This window comes from Eulemur rufifrons, chromosome 5 (genome assembly GCF_041146395.1).
Source record: "Eulemur rufifrons isolate Redbay chromosome 5, OSU_ERuf_1, whole genome shotgun sequence".
NCBI lineage: Eukaryota > Metazoa > Chordata > Mammalia > Primates > Lemuridae > Eulemur > Eulemur rufifrons.
The window spans coordinates 55,286,458-55,295,458 of NC_090987.1; the positions used below are offsets into that span (position 1 = coordinate 55,286,458).

General features: G+C 32.9%; 1 pseudogene; it reads right to left on the bottom strand.

Moving 5' to 3' along the window:
• Window positions 1-301: 301 nt before the first annotated feature.
• Window positions 302-615, bottom strand: LOC138383195 (V-type proton ATPase subunit e 1 pseudogene; annotated as a pseudogene).
• Between the last annotated feature and the right edge of the window lie 8,386 nt (window positions 616-9,001).

The following is a 9,001-nucleotide window of genomic DNA, read 5'->3' on the forward strand; positions in this document are numbered from 1 at the left end:
GCTCTCCTACTGACTGCCCCACTGGAGTCTTGTCTTGCAGCAGTTTTTAAACACTTTGCTGATTCCAATGTTGTGAGAAGGCAGGAGCCACCGTGAAATCCACAGATGCTCAGAAGAGTGAATAAAAATTTTGTAGAGTTGGCATAGTTCAGGTTAAGTAGGCACATAATTTGTTACAGTGTAAAAAAGTGAAGGAAAAAAATACTGCATTGTAGAATAAGATATTCAAATGTGGTATGAATGTTTAAGGCAGTTGATGCCTAAATTGGGCAAGTCAAGGAAGATGGTCTGGGTTTGGAGGTTATTTTGCTTCTAGAAGGAATTTTCTTTTCATGACTTCAAAGACTGAGCACTGTGGAGCATGTCTTCTTCCTGAAGGCCAGTGATACCTCAGATACTAGATGGCTTCATTTTTCAACTGTGGTCCAGAGAGAGGATTGAGTTGGGACGGAATTGCAATCAGCCAAAAGAGCAGCAAAATGAACAGGTCACCAACGTGGTGATGATAACTCCCTGGTTAGGACCCTTAGGGATGAACCAAGGCACAAAGAAGCCCACGAAGCCCCAGAACATGCTCATCATGACGAGAGGCACCATGGAGCCGTGATATGCCATGGTGGTGTGGGAGCTGCCAGTCTCTGCCCCACCACCTCACTTTGGTCCCACTGTGATAACGTGCTTCAAAAAGCACAAAATTTTAAAATTTTCATGAAGTTCAGCATTTTTCCCCCTTTGGTTGCTTTAGGTGTCAGCTAAGAAATCAGAGCTGAATCCAGAGTCACAAAGATTTACTCCTTGCTTTTATTCTTTGAGTTTTATAGTTTTAGCTTCTACATTTAGGTTTTTGATGCATTTCAAGTTAATTTTTATTCATGGTGTGAGACAGAGGTCCAATTTCATTCTTTTGAATGTTGAATATCCAGTTTTCTCAGTACCATTTATTTATTATTTTACCTATTCCTTTTTGAAATATCAGTACCATTTATTGAAGAGACTGTTTTTTCCCCATTGAGTGGTCTTGGCACCCAGGTTGCAAATCAATTGACCATAGATGTTTGAGTTTATTTCTGGGCTCTCAATTCTATTCCATTGATCTCTATGGTTTTCCTTCTTCCAGTATCATGCTATCTTGATTACTGCTACTTTGTAGTAAGTTTTAAAATCGGGAAGTGTAAGTTTTCCAACTTTGTGTTTCTTTTGCAGCTGTTTTGGCTATACAGGTTCTTTTGCAATTCCATAGGAATTTAGGACTGGCTTTTAAATTTCTTAAAAAGAAACTGTGTATGGATTTTCATAGGGATTGCATGGACTTTATAGATTGCTTTGGAGAGTATTGTTGTATTAACAATATTGAGTCTTCTATTCTGTGAACATGGGATATCTTCATCTATGTTTGTCATCTCTGATTTCTTTGACTTTTTTTTTTTTTTTTTTTGGTTTTCAGTGTGCAGATCTTACACTTCCTTAATTAGATTTTTCCTAAGTATACTATTCTTTTTGATGCTATTGTTAACTGAATTGTTTTCTTTTCTTTCTTTCTTTTTTTTTTTTTGCAACAGAGTCTCACTCTGTTGTCTGGACTAGAGTGCCGTGGCATCAACCTAGCTCACAGCAACCTCAAACTCCTGGGCTCAAGCGATCCTTCTGCCTCAGCCTCCCAAGTAGCTGGGATTACAGGCATGCGTCACCATGCCCAGCTAATTTTTTCTATATGTTTTTTGTTGCCCATATAATTTCTTTCTATTTTTTAGTAGAGATGGGGTCTCACTCTTGCTCAGGCTGGTCTCGAACTCCTGAGTTCAAACGATCCGCCCACCTCGGCCTCCCAGAGTGCTAGGATTACAGGTTTGAGCCACCACGCCTGGCCAACTGAATTGTTTTCTAAATTTCCTTTTTGTTCTTTATTAGTGTTTAGAGATACATTGGATTTTTGTGTCTTGATCTTGTACCCTGCAACTTTGCTAAATTTATTTATTTGCTTTTTTAGTGCACGGATTTTCTTTTTCTTGAGACAGAGTCTCACTGGGTTGCCCAGGCAAGCTCTGTGGTGTCAGCCTAGCTCACAGCAACCTCAAACTCCTGGGTTCAAGTGATCCTCCTGCCTCAGCCTCCCGAGTAGCTGGGACCATAGGTGCACACCACCACACTTGGCTAATTTTTTCTATTTTTAGTAGAGATGGGATCTCGATCTTGCTCAGGCTGTTCTTGAACTCCTGAGCTCAAGTTATCCTCCTGCCTTGACCTCCCAGAGTGCTAGGATTATAGGTGGGAGCCACTGTGCCCCGCCAATGCATGGCTTTTTTTTTTTTTTTTTTTTTTGGATTTTCTGTAATAGGATCATGTCACTTGCAAATAGAGATAATTTTACTTCTTCATTTCCAATTTGCATGCCTCTTATTTTTTTTTTTATCTTGCCTTACTGCTCTGGCTAGAACTTCTAGTACTGTCAAGATCTCCAACTATTATTATAGAACTGTCTATCTCTCCCTTCAATTCTGTCAATTTTTGCTTCATATATTTTGAGGCTCTGTTTTTAGATCCATATATTTATAATTCTTATATCTTATTGATGGTTTTACTCTTTTATCAACATCTAATACCTTTGTCTCTTGTAACAATTTTGACTTATTATAGTTTATTTTGTCTGATATCACTATAGCCACAACAGCTCTTTTTTGGATCTATTTGTATGGAATATCTTTTTCCACTCTTTCACTTTCAAACTATTTGTGTCTTTAGATGTAAAGTTAGCTTCTTTTAGACAGTATGTATTTTTATTGTGTTTTTAAAAAATGCATTCTTCCAAGCTCTGGCTTTTAACTTAACTTTTAAATTAGAGCAAATGATTTAAAGTAACTTAAATATCCATAAGGAGGGGCTTATTTCTGTTTTGTATTTGTTTTCTATATTTTATATTATCTTTATTCCCAATTCCTCTATTATTGTCTTCTTTTATTATTAATTTATATTTTTTAGTGTACCTTTTTGATTCTCTTGTCATTTCTTTTTCTGTGTATCTTTTATTTTTCAGTGGTTACACTGGGGATTAAAATTAACATTGATTTATAACAATCTAGATTGAATTAATACTAACTTAGTTTCAATAATATACAAAACTCTGTTTCTATGCAACACATCACCCCCTTATGTTGGTTACATCTTTATAGATTCTGTGCCATTGTTATAGATTTATAATGATTCTTCTATGCATTTGTTTCTAAAATCATATAATAAAAAAGAGGAATTACAAACCAAAAATATAATAATACTGAGTTTTACCTTTACCTATGTGGGCACATTTACTGGTGTTCTTTATTTCTTCATACAGCCATGTGTTATTGCCTAGAGTCCTTTCATTTCAGCCTGAGGTACTCCTTTTAGCATTTCTTGTAGGGCAGGTTTGACAGAGATGAACTCCTTCAGCTTTTGTTAATCTGAGAATGTCTTAATTTTTCCTTCAGTTTTGGAGGATAATTTTGGTTGATGTAGATTTCTTGGTTGACAGTTTTGTTCCTTTGGCACTTTAACTGTGTCATCCCACTAGCTTCTGGCCTCCATGGTTTCTCATGGGCAGAAAGCTGTTAATCTTACTGAGGATCTTTTGTATGTGAAGAGTCACTTCTCTCTTGCCACCTTTACAATTTTTTCTTTGCCTTTTCCTTTGACAATTTGTGTGTATCAGTGTGGATCTCTTTGATTTTATCATACTTGGAGTTTGAGCTTCTTAGATATGTAGATCCTGTTTTTCATGGAATTTGGGAATTTTTTGGATGTTATATCTTCAACTATTCTTTCTATCCCTTTCTCTCTCTCTTTCTGCTTCTGGAACTACTATGGTACATATGTTGATACTCTGATGGTGTCTCACAGTCTCCAAAGATCTGTTCTTTAAAAAAAATTCCTTTTTCTTTCTGCTCCTCAGAGTAGATAATCTCAGTCAGTTTATTTTCATGTGTGCTTCTTCTTTTTCAGCCTATTCAATTCTGCTGTTGAAACTCTTTAGTAAATTTTTCATTTCAGTTATTTTACTCTTCAGATCCAGAATTTCTGTTTGGTTCCTTTTTCTATATCTTTACTGATATTGCATATTTTATTGCATATTTTTTCAGATATCATTATCCTGTTTCTTTTTTTCAATTTCAATGGGTCCTTTGAAAATCTATAGAACTGCAGTTAATCTTAGTTTATTGATCGTGTATACTGAAACCTTGTTAAACTCACTTATTAGTTCTATCTGTTTTTTTTAGATTACATGGAGATTTCTACATAGAAGATCATGTCATCTGTGAATAGAGAGTTTTACTTCTTTTCCCATCTTAGTGCCTTTGATTTTTTAGTCTTGACATTGCCTGGACTCTCTAGTGCAATATTGAATTTAAGTTGTGTGAGCAGATGTTCTTGCTCTGTTCCAATCCTAGGGGAAGGCATTTAGTCTTTCACTGTTAAGTGTGACATCAGAGGCTAAACACTACAGGGCAAATAGACTTCACAGGAAAGGCATGAAACAAATAAACAAACAAAAGAGCCAAGGCAATAAGCCCTGGGAGATACAAATTCAGAGTTGCTACAATATATTTTCTAGAATGTCCGGTATTCAACAACAACTACGAAACATGCACAGAAACAGGAATGTGTGACCTATGCATAGAAAAAAAAGGCAGGCAAAAAAACTACCTTCAGGAGGTTCAGGTGTTGGCTTTAGCAAACAGGCTTCAAAGCAGCTAGTATAAATATGTTCAGAGAACTAAAGAAAACCATATTTAAACAATTAAAGAAAATTAAGTTGACAATGACTCATCAAATGGAGACTATCAATAAAGAAGTAGAAATTATTTTTAAAAAGAAACCAAATGGAAAATTTGGAGTTGAAAAGTAAAATAATTGATAAGAAAAAGTTCTAGAGTAGCTCAACAGTAGATTTGAGCTGGCAGAATAAAGAATCAATGCACTTGAAGATAGATAAATAGAGATTATCCAATCTGAAAAACAGAAAGCAAAAAGCATGAAGAAAAATGAACATGTCTCTGAGCCCTGTGGGACACAATTAAGCATATCAACATATGTACAATGGGAATATCAGAATAAGAGCAAGAGAGAAAATGGCAGAAAAAATATTTAAAGAAATATTGGTCAAAGACTTCCCAAATTTGATGCAAAACATTAGTCATATATCCAAGAGGCTCAATAAATGCCAAGATATATTCAAAATAATCCACACTTATACCCCATCATAGTCAAACTCTTAAAAGCCAAAGACAATGCAAAAGTTTTGAAAACAATGAGATAAAATTGACTCGTCATGTACAGAGTAACAATAACAGCTGACTTTTCATCAGAAGCAATGGGGGGCACACATGTGCAATAACATATGCAACATGCTAAAAGAAAAATTCCTCCTCAATCTAGAATTCCATATCCAGCAAAATTATCTTTAAGAAAAGATCAGGTATGTGCAGTGTGGTATGGCTGTAGACAAAAACCTATCTTTCAAAAAAAAGTAAAATATAGACATTATCAGATGAACAAAGACTGAGAGAATTCATTACTAGCATATGTACATTACACGAAATACTAAAGCAGGTTATTTTATTCTGAAAAAAGTGGCATTTCATTTGAATCTACATGGGGAAAAACACTCATAAATGTAATTAGATAGGTTACTATACAGTACAATTAGATTTTTCTCCTTCCTTCTTACCTGATTTAAAAACAGTTGCATAAACCAATAATTATAAATTATATTATTGGCCTTTTAACATACAAAAATGTGATATTATGTGACAATAATAGCATAAAGTAGGAGGTAGGGAATGAACCTATATCCAAGCAAGAAAATGAAACAAGATAGAGTATATTGAATCCATAAGAAGAAATGAAGTGTATTGAAAATGATAAATAAGTAGACTGATACTTAAATATCTATAAATATATTTTTTCTTTTCTTCTGTTAGCTTCTATAAAAGACATGCGATTATATAAAGCAACAATTATAACACTGTATTATTGGTTTATAACACATATAGATATAATATAGATGGCACCTGAAAGGAGGGGGAATAAATGGAGTTATACTGAAATAAATTTTCTGTATTTTACTAGAATTGTTAGTATCAATATGAAGTAGACTCTGATAAGTTAAAATGTGTATTATAATCAGTAGAGGAACCATTATAAAAATAACTACAAAAATAGTTTACAAATAAACAAAAGAGTTAAGATGATACACTAAAAAGATTTCACCTAATATAAAAGAAGGTAGCAGAAGGAGAAACAGTAACATAAGCATCATACGACATATAGAAAGCATAGCAAAATGGTAGATATAGCTCTATCCATATTAATAAAAACAATAAATATGAATATATTAAGCAATCAAAAGGGAAAACATTTTTCAAATTGTACAGAAAAACAAGATTCAACTGGGTGCTGTGTACAGGAGATACTTCTGATTCAAATGTACAAATAAGTTAGAAGTAAAATTATGAAAAAATATGTCATGCAAACAGCAATATAAAAGAACTGTCAAAATTATCTTAATGTTAAAGAAAATAAACTTTAAGACAAAAATATTGCTAGAGACAAAGATAATTTGTAATGATTAAAGTTAGAATTAATGAAAAAAAATATGATTCCAACAACAATGCCCTAAAAGACATAAGGCAAAATGGCCAGATTGAAGGAACACAAAAACTCAGTAATAATAGTTGGAGTCTTTAATACCTCACTCCAAATAACGTATAGAACAATTAGACAGAAAATCAGCAAGGATGTAGAATATTTGAACAATGTTATATATAAGCTACACCTAGCTGAAACCTATTGAATACTCCACTCAACAACACCATAATGCATACATACTCTTCTCAAGTGTACATGGAACAATCTTCAGGACACACCATATACTATACCATAGAACAATTTTCATAAGTTTAATTAAATAAATAAATTTATAGATGTCAACAAGAGGAAATTTGGGAAATACACTAATATGTGGAAATTAAGTAAAATACTATTACATACCAATGAGCATGAAAAGAAATCACAACAGAAATTAGAAAATATTTGAGCTGAATTAAATAAAAAATATAACATCTTGAATTTATGGAGTACAGATGAAATAGAGTTTAGAAGGAAATTTATAGTTTGAAACACCTATATTAAAAAAGAAGATTTTAAATCAATAACCTAATATTCCATCTTAAGAAACTAGAAAAAGAAGAGGAAATTAAACCCAAAGCAAGCAGAAGGAAGAAAATAATGAAGATTGTAGTGGAAACAAGTGAAATAGGAAACAGAAAAAGAGAAAATCAATGAAACTAAAAGTTAGTTCTTTGAAAACATTAAAAAAATTTTGACAAACCTTTAGCTAGCTTAATCAAGAAAGATGAGAAAAGATACAAATTGCTAAAATCTGGATGAAAGAGGGATATCACTACCAACCTTGCAGAAATTTAAAGGATTTTAAGGGAATACCAAAGATGTCTTTATTCTGACAAATTAGATCCCTAAGATGAAATGGAAAATTCCTAGAAGGACACTAGTTGCCAAAACTGAATCCAGAAGAAATAGAAAATCTACATAGACCTGTAAGATGTAAAGATTGATAGTAATTAGGGTGTGGATATGGCTACTGGGGGACACATTAGAAGGTCTTGTGGTGATAGTAGAGTTCTGAATCTCAGTGTGTGATGGTTATGTGAATCTACAGATACAATGTATACAATCTACACACATGTGATACAATGTCATAGAACCATGTACACAAATGAGTGCATGTAATGTGGTAAAATCTGAATAGATTCTGTACATTATACCAATGTCAATTTCCTGGTTTTTAATATTGTATGATAACTGTGCAAGATATTATCATTTAGGGAAACTAGTACATACTACCTCCCAGTACATTGTTTTTTGCAATTTTCTGTGAATGTGTAGTTATTTGAAAACAAAAAGTTAAAAAAAAAAATCTTCCCACAATAAAAAAGCCCAGGCCCAGATGGCTTCAATGGTAAATCCTGCCAATAATTTAAATAGGAAATAAGAACAATCCTTCACAAACTCTTCAGAAAATTGAGGAAGAGAGAACATTTTCCAAGTCATTCTATAAGGCCAGTATTATCCTGAATACCAAACCCAAATAAGACATCACAAGAAAACTACAGACCAATATGCCTCATGAATTTAGATGCAAAAAACCTCAACAAAATATAGGCAAACCAAATCTGGCAAAATGTAAAAATGATTATATGCCATGACCAAGTGGGATTTAGCCAAAGTATGCAAGGTTAGTTTAATATTTTTAATATCTTAAAATCAATTAATGTAATTAACAATATTAATAGAATACAGGACAAACACTACATAATGATCTCAATAGATGCATAAAAACATTTCACAATGTCCTAGGATTGCAAAAAAATGGTTTCACAAAATCCACCATCTACTCATAATAAAATTCTCCACAAACCAGGAACAGAAGAGAATTTTTTCAAGCAATAAAGGGAAATTGCAAAAATCCCATAGCTGACATCATACTTAGTGGTCTTAATAGTGAAAGACTAAATACTTTCTCCCTAAAATCAGGAAAAAGAGAAGGAAGTCCATTCTTACCACTTCTATTCAAATTTGGGGCTCTATTTAGTGCAATTAAAGAAGAAAAAATGTCCAGATTGGAAAATAAGTTTTTTTATTCACATGCATGCACACATATTCACACAGTTCTACAAGTTTTTAGAAGAGTTCAAGAAGGTTGAAAAACCTTCTTGTATATATACAAAAATTAATTGTATTTCTATGAACCAGCAATGAATAGTACAAAAATGAAATTAAGAAAAATAATTATGTTCACATTATCAAGAAGAATAAAATACTTAGGAATAAATTTAACAAAGGTGTTCAGGACTTACACACTGAAGACTACAAAACATTGGTGCCAAAAGTTAAAGATCTAAGTAAATGTAAAGATAGCTCATATTTATGCATTAGAGACAATATTTGTAAA